General features: G+C 41.8%; 1 protein-coding gene across 2 annotated transcripts in view; it reads left to right on the forward strand.

Annotated features, from left to right (window-relative positions):
* DPP6 (dipeptidyl peptidase like 6) overlaps positions 1-19260 on the forward strand; it is a 1156796-nt gene that overhangs the window by 122896 nt on the left and 1014640 nt on the right. The gene's annotated exons all lie outside the window — the stretch shown is intronic.

The following is a 19260-nucleotide window of genomic DNA, read 5'->3' on the forward strand; positions in this document are numbered from 1 at the left end:
GCTCCCCGCTGACCCGCGCGGCCTGGGCGCGCCTGCTCTCGGGGTCACGTTAGCCCGGGGCACGGGGCCGAGGGGTCGGGGCGCTGGAGTCTCTGGCGAGGACGAGAGGGTTGCCATCTTGTTCTGTTGAAATTGTTTGTGTGACTGCGCGTGTTTATTTTAACCCATTAGGTCACGGTTTGAGAAGAATCCTCCGAGGGTCCCTTATTTTAAGTTCCTGGCTGGCACTTTTTTTTTTTTTTGGTGAGGGACAAACAAGGAGATGGGGATTGCTTTGCTACTTTTGAAGGTTCTGCAGATTTGCAGATGCTCCTTTTGAGGGTTCCGTAAGAATTGCAGAAATTCTTTCAGGGGCAAGGTCCAGAGTTGTTTACAAAAGTGGGTTGGGTCCAAGTGATCGGGGGTGGGGAGGCGCCTTTGGGAGAACCCAGGTGGTGGTGCATTTTGAGATCCTGCTTTAAGCAAAACAGGCAATAAGTGAAAATTTTACATTAATTGAACAAATACCCAGCTGACTTAACCACACCCACGGCAGACACCTGTTGCCTGGCAGAGAGGAGCGCCGTGGGTTCAGAACTTGACTCTAGACGGAGGTGTGAGCCTCTTGGTTCAAGACACCTCCCCGGAAAGTAATAGCCGCATAGAGGGGCTTACTTCAGGACTTCAGGACCCCTCCCCACTCCCGATATGACAAGCCCCCATCTAGGGGCCGTTCTCAGTCCTCGGTTGGTGGGTTCTCTGACTGACCTAATAGCTTGTTTATGAAAATGCATCTATTTCCCTCATTTTTCCCACTCTTTTTAGCCATTGTGTTGTTCAGCATAATTTCTTGCATAAACAGGATAGAAACGTGTACGGAGTAATGCTTTTTAATTAAATGCCCACCCACATCCATCATTCCTAACTTATGTGATGCCATCATGTGCTAGGGAAATCTGTACATTTAGGGCTGAGGCTGAAGTTAAGGATTGAGGTTAATTATACAGATAAGGCAACATTATTGACTCGTTACATCAATCTACCGCCAAATAAGTTTCTACTCATAACTTACATAGCATGGCATGAAAGAGGTAAATCTTCATATTACATCTCTATTAGAAACCTTATGTTCTTTGCCCTCCCCCTAACCCATCTCTGCATTTTACTTCAGAAAATAAAGAATGAAATGATTGTTAGTTACATTTCTCACTTCCGTTCTGAATAAGGATATTCCGTGTGATACTCACTGCATCCCTTTCCCTGTGTCTAATGTTAACAAGTGTAATTGGAGCAAGGTGAACTGAACCTAGAGAATTCTACAGCAACCCATATTTTCAGTTATCTGTTGGCCCAAGAAAACAATGAGATGCACACTTACTCAAACTTTAAATGTTCTTATCAACTCTTAAGCTGATAATTATGGCTCCACAGCTGCTGTGTAACTTATTTGAATTTTCATGTTCCAAGGAAATCCCTGTGGCTTCAGTTGAGTGATCATTTAGGACTTACCCATCCCTAATCTCTCAAGTTGCTTTGGAAGACTCTTGCTAATCACAGCCTCTCTTGGTTTAGATGACTGGCAAATTCTTTGCACTCACAACTTGATTGAAATTCAGGTGATATTTTACATTCAAGATGAGGACTGAATGATTTACTCCTATTACTGACAGCTGAGTTGCCACACATCTGATAGCTACAAAAAGTGGCAGAATGTTTTATACTTTGCAGTAACACTGAATCCACATACACACAGAGACCAGATCTCATTTCAGGGGACTCAAAGATCTCTGAGCTGTCTGGACTTGCATTTGAGGTTTGATATCTTAAAAAGAGAAAGACAGACACTTGGCACTGCCCAAATGGTCATGGAAATGTCAAATCCAGTTCCAGCCATGCCTGTAAATTATTTTCTGATCCAGCCCCTGCTCACTGATATCCACATTGTGTGATTGTTCTGGACCTGCAGCCTGTTGTTTTACTAGGAGTCCTACAAGAACAGTGACAATAGCCTCCCGGCTCGTTTTTGCCATGCCACATTGCTTAGTTGAAAGTATGTTCTTATAAAATCTTTAAAAAATGTTTTATTCCTCGTACATTGCTTTAGGAATTTATTTCTGAGTACAGCTAGAGGATCAGGAGAAGGCAGATGCACTGGCATACTATCTGATCTTGTTTTGTTTTAGTAAATGGGTAAAAGAAATACCACAGGTGGAATCAGTTTAGAACTTTTTTTTTCTTTTTCTTTCTTTTTTTTTCTGAGACAGAGTATCACTCTGTCACCCAGGCTGGAGTGCAGTGCAGTAGCACAATCTCAGCTCACTGGAACCTCCCCCTCCTGGGTTCTAGCAATTCTCCTGCCTCAGCCTCCCGAGTAGCTGGGGACTACAGGTGTGTACTACCATGCCTGGCTTCCCCCCCCCCCCTTTGAGACAAAGTCTCACTCTGTCGCCCAGGCTAGAGTGTGGTGGGACAATCTCAGCTCACTGCAGCCTCTGCCTCCTGGGTTCAAGTGATTCTCCTGCCTCAGCCTCCCGAGTAGCTGGGATTATAGGTGTGCCACCCCGTCTGGCTAATTTTTGTATTTTTAGTAGAGACTGGGTTTCTCTATGTTGGTCAGGCTGGTCTTGAACTTCTGACCTCAGGTGATCCACCTGCCTTGGCCTCCCAAAGTGCTGGGATTACAGGCTTGAGCCACTGCACCTGGCCTAATTTTCGTATTTTTAATGGAGATGGGGTTTCATCATGTTGGCCAGTCTGGTCTTGAACCACTGACCTCAGGTGATCCACCTGCCTTGGCCTCCCAAAGGGCTGGGATTGCAGATATGAACCATCATGCCTGGCCAGTTTAGAACTTCTATTTCAATTCTTGAGAAGAGTCTATTTCATAAACTAATATTGTGAGACTTCACAGACTAACCATGCCATATTCAATCTGTAATTTGATATACTAAGAAATATTTTTTACTTGCTCAGAACAAAAATTCTCTTTTAAAAAATAGCTGTTATTTTTTCCATTAAATCTACATTTGAGAGTTCCAGGGGAGGCTGATGTGCACTTTCTTTTCAACCTAATCTTCCTTTATTGCTATTTGGTTGACATCCTACTTGTTTAGCGGAGGTATATACTCTTGCAATAGGTTCTGAGGTTCATGGGAAATGTTATCAGAAGTGTGTTGCTTCGTGCCGAATTCCCCTACTCTGTCCATATGAGCTTTCTTCAGACATTGAGTTGCTTAATGAAGATGGGTAAAGATTAAAGACTAAACATCTTGGGGACTGTCCTGTGACCCTTGTCGTCTCCCCCTTCCTTCGTGTGTGCGTTGTCGGCTCCACCAGTATGTGGTGGGTAAGTGAGGGCTGGGCAGGCCCTTGTTGACTAGAGCAGTATCAGAGGAGATTCAGACATAGGACACAAAGCATCCGAGGTCTGCAAGCCATGTTGATACTTGAGAATCCCACTGTTGATTGTTGTTGGTTTTGAATGAAAGTGGCAGTCTTGAGTTCCCTGTATAGGCAAAGCCGGAGTTTTTCCTTGTGCTCACTGACCCTGGTTTTAGGCCTTTGCTCACTGATTGATATATCTATGGTATGGAGAGCCTAGGATCTTTTCAGAACTATTATCTTCTCTTTTCTATGTTGGATAAAACATCTGAATGTGAACTTTCCACAGTAAGAGTTCTCTTTCAGGCATTTGAGCATTTTGCTGATTCGGTTGAATAAAGCAGAATGGCATTCCAGTGACGATGCTCTACTTATAATTAGCACAGGTGAGCAGAGGCTTGTTGAGGTTTTTAGGCAAGTCATGAGGGCTCGTGTGGGACACAAGCTTCTATTATTTTTTTTTCCTTTTTTTTTTTTTCCTGAGATGGAGTCTTGCTGTATCTCCCAGACTGGAATGCAGTGGCACAGTCTCAGCTCACTGCAGCCTCCGCCTCCCAGGTTCAAGCAATTCTCTTACCTCAGCCTCCCAAGTAGCTAGGATTACAGGCATGTGCCATCACACCCAGCTAATTTTTGTATTTTTAATAGAGATGGGGTTTCGCCATGTTGGTCAGGCTGGTCTCGAACTTCTGACCTCAAGTGATCTGCCTGCCTCGGCCCCCCAAAGTGCTGTGAGCCACCTCACCCAGTCAAAGCTTCTATTACTGAAGCCTGTTGGGAACAGCATTTTTAGGAGTCTAGCCTTTAGCAATGCAATATTTTTCCTCTGTCTGAGGGTAATTGGCATCAGATTGGTCACTTGGTAACAAAATGCTTGGTGCTGGTTCTAAACAGGAGCATTGTAGCATAGATTTTGCAGGAATTTGCCCTCTCAAAATGGATTACAAAAATTCTAAGGTCACAGTTTTCTGAGAGTTGTCACCATGTGTCCCAGTGGTGTGATACTTAGGTTGGTATTTCTTTAGTTGCTAGTTGTTCAACATCCCCTCATAATATCATCACCCTTATAACTAGACTCCTCTTGAAATATTGATTAATCCCATCTTTGTAGGAAATAGTGGCTAGGCATGGGTCCATTTCATAATCCTCCTTGCGGGATTTATAGGACTGGGAACACTTTAAACATGTTCATGGCCCATTAAAAAAATGCAGATTTCCAGAAAGAAAACCCCAAAGCCAGAGGTGATCAGCACAGGATGTTTTATAAACTTTCTTCAATAAAACTGTAGTAAAGAGGGCTGTCCTATTTTTTCACAGAGCTCTGTTTAGTTCTTTAGTTCATATGTCCACTGGGTCTGAGTTTTTGGACATATAAATGTACTAAATTGACTGTTTCCTGTTGCATAGCCATCATCTCCTTTTCTGTAACCTGTCCTGGTCAGTAATCACAATACTGCTAACTTGATCATCATTTGGACTTTGAACCCTCTGTGCTATTATCAAGAGGTGTGGTGCATATTGAAATATGAACATCTATTATTCATACATCCCCATGGACAAGGGCTTTGCACAGGAAGCATTCAAGGGGATGAATTTGTTAAATGAATGGGTATTTGTTTCTTGCTTAGGACTGCTTAGCATAGGCTGTGCATTTGTGAGAAAGGCTCATGGTTTTAGTTGAACGTTTATTTTAAGAACTCCTTCAAGTTCTAATACATCAGGTAACAGGAGAGAGAATTCCCTGCATAGAGTATTTTCCACTTCCAGCTACAAATGGAGACTTATGCTCAGTTGAGGGTGTAAACAGCTAATGCATCCATCTTCTTTATTTGAGGAGGCGTAGAAGTCAAATAAAATATAGAGAGGAATCTCTCAACTTAAAATGTTTTACTTGGGAAGCAAGAATTGCAATCTGAGGCATACACAGTCCAGTGGTCTTCAGTATGTCTGAGGAACAAAGAGAAGATTGTGAGTTTTATTAGGAAAGGAAATGTTAGCTATTATTTAGAAAGAAAACTCATTGGCCCTGGAGAAGCTTTTGGGAGCTGGCAAGCTCTGATTGGTGAATTGACTGTGGTAGGTAAAACTAGTCTTAGAGTCACTGCAGGTTGTTTCAGCAGCTACTAGGTAAAACTGGTCTTAGAGCTACAGCAGGCTGTTTCAGCAGCTGGGCTTGTGGGAAATTTAATTCTTGGAGCAGGTGCTATGTGTCTCCAGTGCTTTCTCCCTGGCCCCTCAACTCAGACGTTGAGTTGCTTAATGAAGATGGAGTAAAGACTAAAGACTAAACGTCTTGGGGACTGCCCTGTGACCCTTGAATTCCAAGGACCACAGGATTTTATTGGGTATGACAAGAATGACCCAATTTGTATAATCAGCTTTTGCAGAGGTAAACACATTTAGTCCAGATCATTTTTTAATTTTCTGTTTATTAAACTAAAATAAATTCAGCAACACACAAGAATTCCATGACCTCTTTTGGTTATGGGAGCAATTTTATTTGATAGCAAGACCACATTTTAGAACTCAAGAACATGCCCCAGATCTACTAGGTCCCTTGAACATACTAAGCTAAGAACAGACAGGCAGGCAGAACTGACCAGAATCCCCCCTTTACCATTGTGGCTTCCTGTGATGATGGGAGAAAGGGTTCCCTTCAGGAAGTAGAATTTTCAAAAACCCATCTTGGACAGTGGCTCTTGGCAATGGCTGAACAGTAGAATCAGCTGGGATGTTTTGAAAAACCCAGTCATCTATGGGTGTTGGGGAGTTGAGAATGTTTGGTTAAGAGTAGAGTTTCTCAACGTTGCCTGGAGCCACTAGTCCCTCCTGCCCCCACCTCTTCCCCAGTACCCACCCCCAGACTAGGGACACCCAGGGGATTCTGATTCCATTGCTTCAAGATGCAGTCTGTGCACTAATACATTTAATAGTGCTTCTGTTGTGCAGCCAAGATTCAGAACCAGTGGATCAGAGGCAAATTTTTAAAATAAATATTGCCATCAACGCCTAAGGAAATAATTATAACATTTATAAGGAAGCTTCTTGGAAAATGTACAGTCAAGTCTGGTTCCATGGGTTGTGGAGGCTGTCAAATATGTGGAAAGATGAGCGGAGAACACAGAATAAGAAGAAAGAAGAAGTGAAATATGCATGAGAGAGAAAAGTAAATAGTCACCAGGGAAAAGCTAAGGAAACATGCTGTGTTTTTAATTTAAGTTTTCTAACCTCAGTGATAGACTGAATTTGGAGAAAAACAAGAATCTTTAAAGAAATTCAATTGTCCTCCTTTCCTTTTTCTTCATGCCCAGAAAAGATTAATCTTTTTGGCTGCAAGGTAGTCTATTATGTGTCTGAGGTTCCCCCCAAAATTTATTACAAACCCAGTGGGGCAAGTAGAAACAAGGAGGGTGATAGAAGAAAGTTGAAGGCTGCCCTCGACCAGCAGGAGAAGTTCTGGGATTTGCAGTGGCCTTCAACTCCCTCTCCCAGTTAAGGGTAGCCTCTTTACTGGCTCCTCAATATTGATCTTAGGACATGCTTTAGAAGTCACCTTCCATGCCAGAACAGATATTTTGTTGGCATCATATTTTCTTCTGCATTCACTTATGTGGCACCTCTCAGCTCACCAGTCTTGTCTCAGCAAGCATGCCACTGTATATGGGGAAAACAGGTGGCATCAATGTATAGTCCAATAAGCACAAAATCATTCATGCACCAGCCTTGATGACCCAGGAAGACTGTATGTGTGTGTGTATGTGGCACACTGTATACACGCATGTGCACGCGCACACGTACACACACATACACACACACACAATGTTCATACATCTCAGATGTAAAATACTGGCACCATTGTCCAGCATAGCTGAAGATCTGTTGGATAAGAGCTCCTGTGGGTGCAATCACTTTGACTGCTTGGCTTTCTTGGATATTAAAAAAATAACCACACTGTAATAAAACAGGAGTGCCAAGGATGTTCTGGTTTCCAGTGTGGTGCTACTCATCTGTGAAAATAAAAGGGAATTGCTGGCTAGCCAGACTGGCCACAAGGCCTGTTTGGCAAGGCACCAGCTGGATGCGATGGGACTGCACCGGGTCTTGCTATGAGAAGTCTAAGACTGATCACATTTTCTTCACTGATATTGGTATTTGAAAAGTGGGATTTTCTTCTCTTTCGTTTTCCCTCTCCTACTGGACTAATGCCCCTATTAAGTCACACATAATTTTATTTTAAATAATTCTCATTTTATGGTTTCGGTCCCATATAAACAACTTGTAGTAAAACCTCCACTAACAGAAATTCGACTATGAACTTGAGCAAACTGGACTAACAGTGTCATACATTTCATTACATTAATCTAAAAAATGGTACTTCTAGGGTATGTTCTGACTTCATTATACATTCAGCTTAATATTCTATACCTTCTTGTTCTATATTTTTGGGAAGTGACAATAATTTTCAAGCCTGAAGGCCATTTTTTTTTCATTCTTACAAAAATTATTTTGATTGTGGACTACGTTTTCTTTGATAAGGCAAAAATGGATTAACACATTAAAAATTTATCTTTAACAGGCTGGGCACAGTGGCTCATACCTGTAATCTCAGCACTTTGGGAGGCTGAAGTGGGAGGATCACTTGAGGGCAGGAATTTGATAACAGCCTGTGCAACATAGTGAGACCCCATCTCTACAAAAAATTTTAAAAAATAATTATCCAGGAGTTGATATTATGTTATGTGGCTGTCATCCTAGCTACTCAGGAGGCTGAGGCAGGAGGGTCATTTCAGCCCATGAGATTGAGGCTGCAGTGGGCCAAGATTGTGCCACTGCACTTCAGACTGGGTGGCAAAGCAAGACCCCGTCTCTTGAAAAAGTAATACATAAATACATATACTTATTTATAACAGAAAATCAAAGATTATCTTGTTAAATGGTAGTTTTCCAGAAAATTGCATTTATCAGACCAAATCATGTCTTGAGCAAACTTTTTACAAGAGGGTTCTATTTTCCTATTTTTCTTCCCATGACTCTGTCAATTGTGTACCTATTTTTTAAGATCTCCATCCTTTCATTTCAAACCTAATCATATTGATAACTCACAGTTGTAGAGAACCTATACAGCTACCAAAATAATTTTGTCTGTGCTATGTTATTATGTTAGAACAACCCATTGGGTTGGAAAGACCGATATTAGTTCTTTTTTACAGTTGAAAGAGCTAAGGTTTTGAGAGAGTATATGGTGGGGCTGGTTCTTTGAGGAGGAGCTCAGGTGCTGATCCATTTCCATCCCAGGTTCTTTGCACACAGCAATGTATTCTTTCAGAAATTCTCTTCTTTCTGATTGCAACTGGACAGAAACATAGAGCCTGGAAGATGGGAGAGAAAAATAAGAGATCATGTGGGACAGTATGTCTTCTGCTGTATCCTCATAGGATTTCTAGCCTCTCCGGGAGCACATCCAAGGACTGGAAACTCGTACCATTGTTGACAAGTTCTATTTGTTAAAATGGTGCTTCTTATGTTCGGAAGAGACATACCTCTATTGAACTTTCACCTGCAGTTTTAGCCTGAAGCCTTTTAACAAAAATTGTCTTATCCCTACTTCACATGACAACCTTTCAAGTAAGTTCCAACAGTTGCCATGTGGCCCCTTTATAGTCTCTTTTCTAGGGAAAATGTCTCTATTTCTTTCAACTTATATATGAAAGTTTGATCAGAGTAACTGTGAATTTAACAACAAGACACCTTATTTTTTATTCAATCATTGCCATTGTTTTCTGTTTCTTAGCTTCCACAAATTTCTTCCTATTCATTGTTGTTGATTTGAGAACCTTCATACTGTTTTCCACAGTGGCTGAACTGATTTAATTCCCACCAACAGTGCACAAGTGTTCCCCTTTCTCCACCTCCTCACCAATAAATGCTACTTTCTTTGAGCCATTAGTGAACTGATAGAAAACAGCAGTCTGGAGCGAAAAAAGTCGATTGTCTTGAAAAACTATGTGGGTAAGGAGCAATGAAAGAAAGATAATACCAAGGCAGATACCTGGAGGATGTGAACCCAAGAACATCAGCGGAGAGACTGAACCATCAAGAGGTTGGTTAGTGGGTACAAACGTCCAGTTAGAGAGAAGGAATAAATTCTCATGTTCAATAGCACAGTAAGGTGGCTGCAATTACTAATAATTTATTGTATATTTCAAAACAGCTAAAAGAATCTGGGTGCAGTGGCTCACACCTGTAATCTCAGCACTTTGGGAGGCCGACGTGGGAGAATTACTGGAGTCTAGGAGTTTAAGACCAGCCTGGGCAACACAACAAGACCCCATCTCTAAAAAACATTAAAAAGAAAATATGCCAGGCTTGGTGGCATACACCTGTAGTACCAGCTACTTGGGAGGCTTAGATGCGAGGATTGCTTGAGGCCAGGAGTTCAAGGCTAAAGTGAGCTGTGATGGTGCCACGGCATTCCAGCCTGGGTGACAGAGTGAGACCTTGTCTGTAAAAAAATATATATATATAATAATTAGAAGAGAAGATTTGAAATGTTCCCAAACGTGAAGAAAAGGTCAGTGTTTGAGGTGATGAATAGCCTAAGTAAGCATACATCAAAATATCACATGTACCTCATAAATATGTATAATTATTATGTATCAAGAAAATGAGAATGTGAATGTTGAAGCAGGCGGAAAGATGTTCATGTAGAGCCTTTGGGAAATGTTAGTCACTGGACATGGGAGGAAGAAAAATGGCCCTCTTCAGTTGCAGTGTCAGAGGCCTTCCACAATAAGCAGTGTTAGTTGGCAAACAGGGGCTATGAGGAACACTCACATGGTGAAAACCAGCCTAATTTCTATGGAAACTCAGGTCTCACCTGACTTACCACTATCTAAGTTTGCATAGTCACCTCTAAAAGTGTGAGGATATTTTCTGCGCTTTGCTGGTTTGTATACAACTTTTATTCAGATATCTTTCACTCTAATAAGTAGTTCCTTGCATTCTGAATAGTTGGCTTCATGAAATAACTCACCATTATTCAGAAGGGAAAGGCGAGAGACAAAGGCATTCGGCTTCCATTAGTGTTTGGAATTACAGCCACAGACAAATCAAGGGTGAGTGAAAACAAATGCCCTCCTATAGCTGCCGCTGGTATTCTCCCCACCTCCTCTTCTCTCCCTCCTCTCTTCCTCCTCCTCCCTTTTCTCCTCTTATTTATCCTCCTCCTCCTCTTCTTCCTTCTTCTCTTCCTCTTCCTCCTTTGCCTCCTTCTCCTCCTTCTCCGATTACCGTAAGCCAAATGTATATTCTTACCTGGGTTTGTGAAATGCCTACCCTTGTCTTTACATTGGGAAAGTTAAGGAAGCTGAGCCCAGCTCCCAGGACAGTTTGATGACCTCTAATCATACATCCAGCCATAACTCAGGCTGAAGGAAATCATTCATTGGCACTAAAGAGAGCTGAGGAGATAACTGACAGAGGAATGCAATGGATCTTTTCTCTCATCCACCTTTTGTCATTTGTTTGATTTTTTTCCTGCAATATGTTTTCTTCTGGTCAACTTGGCCGGAATGGTGGTAAATGCTGTTTTTATATGTGGACTTACTTGAAAAACTGATCTATCTTAGTCGTGGACTTTGAATATCATTAAATTTCTCCAAGGACCTTGCCAATAGCTGCTTGCAAAACACAACAGTTTAATTTGATCTCTCACTGGTGCTTAGCTTCTGAGAAACATGTTGTGCTCGAAGTGCTCAAGCATTAATTAAAATCGAGGGCACTGAAATTATCAGCACCCACTGACTCCATGTGAGTGTGTAGGTGAGTGTGAATGTGTGTGCATAGGCAGGTGCACGTGTGTACTCACATGTGTATTAATGCTTAGGAAGCTGAACTTTGCATCTTTCTCATTAAGAGTTGAAGGCTATTATCTAACCATGAAGACAAAACCTGTGATATAATTAACTTGATGTTGACTCTCAGTTTGATTTCTGAAGATAAACCAGAGTCATTTCTACTCTGAAATATTAATATATTCCAGAGGGTGGTTCCCAACGTGATGTAACACTAGACCTGCATTATCAGCATCAGCTGGAAGTTTTAGAAGAACAAAATCTTGGGCCCACTCAGACCTACTGAATCCGAAGCTCATAGGGTGGTCGATTCTGACCTGCATTAAAATTCAGTTCTACATGTATCTATTCGCAAACTCTCTGTGGTGAAGTGCCAGTGGTTTCATTTTTGTGTTTAAAATTTCCATCCCATCGTGGCTCAGTACTTTCTCCCATCTTTCTGTTTTTTTGTTTTTTTTTTTCTGAGCCCTCCAAACTTTTTCAACATCTGCCCTAAATCTACTCTCATATTTTCCGGTATCTTTGTAGCAATACCCCACTCCTTGGTGCTAACTTTCTTAGTCTGTCTGTGTTGCTATGAAGACATACCTGAGGCTGGGTCATCTTTTTTATTTTGCTCACGGTTCTGCAAGGTGTACAAGAAGCACAGGCACCAGCATCAGATTCTGGTGAAGTCCTCAAGCTGCTTCCACTCATGGCAGAAGGTGGAGGGGAGCCAGTGTGTAGAAATCACATGGCCAGAGAGGGAGCAAGACAGAAAGGAAGGAGGTATCAAGTTCTTTTTAACAACCAGTTACCCAGGGAATGAATAAACAGATAACTGACTCATTTCCTCGAGGATGACACCAAGCCATTCATGAGGCATCTGCCTCCATGACCCAAATGCCCCTCATTACACTCCACCACCACCTCCAACCTTGGGGGTCAAATTTCAACATGAGGTTTGGGGAGGATAAACATCCAAACTATAGCAGCCCCCAAGAGCTGAAGATGCTATGTCTTATTTTTTATCTTCAGCCTTATCCATAGCACGCTTTATGGTAACAAAGAGGTCTACAAGCGGTGGCCCCAAAATAATTTTACTTTCTTACTGTAACCTTTCCGTTTTAAATTTGATTCACTATAGAATGTTTGCATGGGTAGAATTAGGGTCAAAGAGAAGTCTTTCATTTTAGAGTTTTGTTATTCAGGAATAATTGGGTATTTTCATACTTTTCTTTAAAGTTTATTTTTGGCTATGATTACTTACAATGGTTCATTTTTTACAGACATCTAGGAAATGTTAATTACTGCAGATAAAATTCCCAATTCAAAAGCCAACCACAAAGGCTTTTCTTCTTCTTCTTCTTCAATATATATAATAAAGGAGATAATGCTAAAATGCTCTTATGCAAATTTTAAAATTCCCTAGTACATTAACAATGCTAATGACAGTTAATGCATTCCTGAAGCTTCTGTGTGATCCAAAATATTCAAAGCGCTTAGAAATGTTTTAGGACCACCCTGCAAATATATGGGGAGTAGAATTTTGTTCATGGAAATTAGTTCCTTGAAAATAGATTCAGTGCCAAATTTAAGAGATGAAGAAGAGCTGAAAAGTCAGTGTAGTGCAGTACAGTCATCTGCAGATAAAGGTCGAAACCCTCTTTTCCCAGACCACCATAATGGGTAGGTACAGAATCTCAGAGAGTCACTGCAGTTTGGTTGGAAGAGGAAATTGCCCTTCATAAAGCAATGCAGAGGAAGGTAAGGAGAAAGTGGAATTCGATTGATAGGTCAACTAATGATTATGAAGAAACTTTCTCTTGCTGACGGTGATGTCAGCTTCCACCAGGACTAACTTCAGTGAGCACAGGAATGGCATTGCTGTTCAGTAGGGTTACGCCCTCAGGTGGAATGACAGAAGACAGACCCTTGTTGTCCCTTTGCTGACCTAGGGAATTCTGCAAAGCAGAAATATGAAGAGCGAAGATGCTGACTCTTTACAGACAGCTGTATTTAGGTGAATTCAGGTTGTTACATGGTCTTGTCACAAGTGCATCTTATTCCAGAAGTTTTCTGACTACTTCATCATGCATTTCGTTCCTTCTTTCTTCCTTGAACTCCTTAATATTAAATGCAAATGAGGGGAGGCATGTTCAACTTACACTAAGGTTTAGTTGAAGCAAGAATGCCCTTTGTGCACCTACTGGAAATTCCCTTGTGGAATCTTTATAGTAAAGCCTATTGGGAAAATATTAATTGAAAACAAAATCTTCTCCCAACCTAGAAATCCTCTCCACAGAGGTCGTAGAGAAAGAGAACACTTTTATTATTTGAATAAGCAGTAAACCAGAATGGCGATGCACGTCACAGACAATATGCTAAAATATTACAAAGACAGAATTCTCTTATATAGCCAGGCAGACGCAACCCATTAAATACATGTTTTTCAGGATAAACAGTAGATCACCCTTAAGTAAGAGGATTTGACAGCATCACTTGTCAAACATAGTTCATCCTAACTTTACTAGCTGCTTACTGGCTTTATTTAGAGAGGGGAAAAGCCTCTCATATCTTCATGATAGAAGGTAGTTTTGCATATTAGAGCAAAGTGTCCACCAATGTTAGGCTCCAGAAACTGGGAGACAGGGGTTCTGTCTCCCTTGATGTTTGCATTTTAAAAAGATGGTTCCAGATCTTTGGGAACACGATCCCCGGGTCATAAAGCTGACAAAGCCCTCCATATTTAGTCTTCACAAGGATGCACTTCCAAGAGATGAAAAAGTGCTTATAGGCCAGGCGTGGTGGCTCACACCTGTAATCCCAGCACTTTGGGAGGCTGAGGCGGGTGGATCACCTGAGGTCAAGAGTTCGAGACCAGCCTGGCCACCATGGTGAAACCCCATCTCTACTAAAAATACAAAAAATCAGCCGGGTGTGGTGACAGGTGCTTGTAATCTCAGCTATTTGGGAGGCTGAGGCAGGAGAATCACTTGAATCCGGGAGGTGGAGGTTGCAGTGAGCCAAGCTTGTGCCATTGCACTCCAGCTTGGACAACAAGAGTGAAACCCCGTCAAAAAAAAAAAAAAAAGAAAAGAAAAGGTTCTTATAATTACAAGTTTTCTAAGGTAAAGCTCTAAGAAAAAGAAGAAGAAAAACCTTTCCTCCTGATTTTCAACAGGAGGAAGTGTCTTATTTCTAGTTTGTATTAGTCCTTACAAGCCAGAGCATTCAAATGAGTAACCTCTACAATAGCCAGCAAAGCTACAGACACCCAGCAAGAGGGACTGGAGCCTGTCCCAGGCTTCCAGATGCTGCGTGCTTGAGATGTTGACACAATGTAGCCAAAATTGAGGATCAGGAGACTGCCAAGGACACTAGTGCTTGATGGAACCATTCCCTCTTCCAAGAATTTAAGAGCAAGAAAAAAACTCAGCCACATACTTGGAGCAGTGGCTTTCGTATTCAGGACTAGGAGCATTTGGGTTCTGCAGGATGTGGGATGGAGGCATGGCTAAGGGGTGATTGGAGCAGCCATGGGGGTGATCAGGCCTGAAAAGCCTGCTACTCAAAAACCTTTCTTCCAATAGTCGTTGTTTATTCACTGCTTAGCAAAGAGATCAGCACTTTGCCTGCTGCATCTCACAAAGCCCCCCAACAACCCTGGATGGAGGTACTAACATCTTTACTTTTCAAATGAGGCTTAAAGAAGTTAAATGAGAAAACTGCCCGGATTCACGTAGGTAGTAGGTAGAAAATCAGAATCCCACTTAGATGTGTGTCACTGTGTCATCTTAAGAGAAGAGATTAAGCATTGGCCTTGCTAGACAACAAGGATACTCTTCAACATATAAACATCTTATTCAATAAAATATTCTTAATGCCCTATTGACTGAGGTCGCATTGAAAGCATTTGGAAGCTTATCCAATGTTTCTATTCTCTGGTCTCTGCTTGTGACTTTGCTTTTTATTTTCTCTTCTGTGCTGGAAGTGCTGGAAAGCACTTCATCTTTTGTGTTTTCAGTTGTTGAATTTAGGTTCCATGATGAAGAGTTGTGTTGCTATTGTGTTCAGTACTTTATTCTCTTTCTGTATCCCAGGAAGTCAGCAACTGGGCCCCATCTCCTGTAGAAGCAGGGAGATGACGGTGGGTTGAGGGGCTTTTGGGGGTTTTCTAAAACTGTCAATCATCCTATGTGTGACCAGCAGAGTTTCATGTGTCTGTTACCTATGCAAAGGAGCGGGTGGGAAAATATTTTGCTAACTAGCGATCTAAGATGAGGTTTTTTTATTTTTGTTTTGAGATGGAGTCTTGCTCTGTTGCCCAAGTTGGAGGGCAGTGGCATGATCTTGACTCACTGCAGCTTCTGCCTCCCAAGCTCAAGCAGTTCTCCTGCCTCAGCCTCCCAAGTAGCTGGGATTACAGGCATGCGCCACTATGCCTAGCTAATTTTTGTATTGTTAGTCAAGATGGGGTTTCACTCTGTTGGCCAGGCTGGTCTCGAACTCCTGAGCTCAAGTGATATGCCCACCTCAGCCTCCCAAAATGCTGGGATTACAATTGTGAGTCACCGCACCTGGCCAGTTATTCTTTGATTCTCTTCCATCATCTTTCAATTTCTTACAGTTGGGGCATTTTCCCTGTTCTCAGCACCCTCATCAGTGTGGACTAGGACAATGGGAGAGGGTAAATCTGAATTCCTCCAACTCGAATGACTTTATTAAAAGGCTTGAGGGGGAGGGCAGAAAGGGTATAGTGGTAACAGTGAGCACTTTGAATCTCACTTACCCTAATCATTTCTTGAATGATTGAAGGAGTAATGGGACCCTCCTTACTTCTTACTTCTAAATTCTCACTATTGATTGAGCGTCTCATATGCAGGCACTGAGATACCTCAGTGAATAAAATATAGTCCTCCCCTTCCTTCTTGTGTCTTCCATTCTAGTGGCAGAAATAGACAGTGATTACACAGCTAATTATTTAATTACAAGTCTAATGCATTCTGCAAAAACATTGTAGGGGCCAAGGGAAAGCTTCTCCTTTGTCTTCTGAAGGTTCACTGAAAATCAGCTGTTGAAAGACAGGTGAACAGGAGAAAAGGCTTACAAATTTGTTTTATCACAGTGTTACACATGCGCTTTCAGAATGAAGACCCAAAGATAGGAGTCTGTCCATTTTTATGCTTAGGTTCAACAAACTATGGACAGCTGTGCGGAAATAGGATTGGGCACCAAGGGTCTGATCTGATGCCAGTACGCTGAGTGGGAAAGCCCACTGAGATCTGACTATCTAGATTCTTCTTGGCTGCTCTGCAGAATTCCTTCCTTCTGGGCATGGGGAAGCACCTTTTCTGCAATGGGGGTCTTATGACCCACAGTTGAACAAGGTAGGTCAGGTAATTTCGTTATGGTCAGTTTTTACACAGAAAGGCGGGGGAAAGTTGGAGTAGTAGTTTTAGGTCTTATGGCTGGCTTTCAGGAGCAGAGGATCTGGTTCCTATGACTATGTTGGGGAAGAGGGTCCTAGTTTCTCTGGGCAGCCTCGGGAGAAAATGAGGGGCCAGAAACAGAAGGGCAGGAAGGGGAGTGGAGAGAAATGTTTGCTTCTGAGGTCTTAATTTTGGGTTATCATTTTCTGGGCCCCAGCAAAAGCAGATCGAGATGATGATTATTATATTAACATAAGCATTGTGGTCTAGGTTTGGATGTTTCTACAAGGTGTTTCGAAGCGAATGACTCTGTGGAAGATAGAATGGATGAGAGATGGTTCTCTCAAACTGTTAATCCAAGGCAGAATAAAAAAAAATCGTGATTAAAGATATTTCTTAAAGGGGATAAAATTAGTATGTATTGGCACTTTGCTACCACAGTGAGGTGTTTAAAAAGAGAAAAAAAAATAAACGCAATGTAAAATGAAACCTGGGTATCTATAACTTGCAAAGGCTGAGGATTAGAAGATACTTCACTAAGAAAAGGCAGAGGACTCCCTTGACTAGGTGTAAGGATGTGCTCTTGAGATGCTGGGGACGAGGAAGTCCATGGAAGCAATAGGGAGGACCAACACATGAGCAGCATCCGCTTTGAAAAGTGGAGACTGAATTGCGATTTGATCCTGGGAGCAAACACCAAAGAACTTAGAGCTAATAATAGCGAAGCCGTAGGAAGAACAGCAACAGAGAAGCTTGGGTGGAAGGACTTCTAATACATAAAAGTTGGAACAAAATAAACCAAGGAGACAAACAGAAGTGTTACACAGGTATTTTTCTTTATAAGTGAAATATATTTTAAGAGCACTAAAGGGCCTTTGAACTCAGCTTTTATGAAGAAATCTGTTTCAAGGTAGAAGAGATATGTTGTAGGTTTCTGTTACATTAATAGCAAAGACCACTAGCTAAGACAAAGTTAGTACTTGAGAGCTAAGCATTCTTTTTTCTTTTAATTATTTTATTCTTATGGATTTAGGGGTACAAGTGCAGTTGTGTTATGTGGATGTAGTGTGTAGTGGTGAAGTCTGGGCTTCTCGTGTGCTCATCACCCATAGAGTGTACATTGTACCCACTGCATAGTATGTTATACCCCACACCCCTCCCACCCTCCAACCTTTGGAGTCTACAGTGTCAATGATTGCACTCTGTATGTTGCTATGTATCCATTGTTTAACTCCCAATTATAAGTGAGGACGTGTAGCTTTTAACTTTTTAATTTCTGAGTTAGGGTCTCACTCTGTCTCCCAGGCTGGGGTGCAGTTGCATGATCTTGGCTCGCTGCAGCCTCGGCCTCCCAGGCTCAGGTGATCCTCTCACCTCAGCCTCCTGAGTAGCTGGGACCACAGGCACATCTTACCATGTCTGGTTAATTTTTGTAATTTTTGTAGAGTCAGGGTTTCTCCGTGTTGCCCAGGCTGGTCTCAAACTCCCAGACTCAAGCAATCCACTCGCTTCAGGCTTCTAGCGGTGCTAGGATTACAGGCGTGAGCCATTGCTCCCAATCCCAGTTTTTAACTTTTTGTTTTCTAGCAATTTCACTAAGGATAATGGCCTCCGTTTCTGCCCCTCTTGCTGGAAAAGACACGTTTTCATTCTTTCATATGGTTGAGTAGTATTGCATCGTGTATATGTACCACATTTTAAAACTCCAGTCATCCATTAATGGACAGTTAGGTTGCTTCCGTGACTTTACTGCTGTGAATAGTGCTGCAATAAACATATGAGTCAGGTGTCTTTTTGATAAAATAATTTATTTTCCTTCGGATAGACGCCCAGTGGCATTATTGGTAGATCAAAGTGTAGTTCCATTTTTAGTTCTTTGAGAAATTTCCATACTGTTTCCCATAAAGGTTGCATTAATTTACATTTCTACCAATAGTATATAACCATTCCCTTTTTTTTGCATCCTTGCCAACATCTGTTGTTTTTTGACTTTCAAATAATAGCTTTCTGAGTGCTGTAAGATGGTATCTCATTGTGGCTTTAATTTGCTCTTCTCTGATGATGAGTGATGATGAGCATTTTTTCCTATGTTTGTTGGCCAAGAGCTAAGCATTCTGATGGTTTTGTGTTGATCAAATCACAGCTGGATTGTTCACTTTGGGATGCCAAATACAAAGAGGGATAGACAAACTGGCCTTCATCCAGAAGAGAGGAATCAGGATCACAAAAGATTAGAAGTTGTATTGGGAAAGGGAATTTGGATAAATGATGTTGTCTAATCTAGGTGTGATAGCTAATTTCACGTGTCCACTTGGCTGGGCTGCAGTGCCCAGCTATGTGATCAGACATCATTCTGGATATTTCTGTGAGTGTGTTTTGGATGAGATGAACACTTAAATCAGTGGACTTTGAGTAAAGCAGACTACCTTCCCTGGTGCAGTGGGCCTTGTCCCATCAGTTGGAGGTCTAAATAGAATGAGAGACTGACCTCCCAGGAGTAACGGGGAATTCTGCAGCAAACGTCCTCTGGGCTTGAACTGCGGCACTGGCTTTTCTCTGGGTTTCCAGCCTACTGGTCTGTCCAGATTTTGGACTTGCCAGCTCTTATAATCTCATGAACGAAGTCCTTAGTATAA

This window comes from Chlorocebus sabaeus, chromosome 21 (assembly GCF_047675955.1).
Source record: "Chlorocebus sabaeus isolate Y175 chromosome 21, mChlSab1.0.hap1, whole genome shotgun sequence".
NCBI lineage: Eukaryota > Metazoa > Chordata > Mammalia > Primates > Cercopithecidae > Chlorocebus > Chlorocebus sabaeus.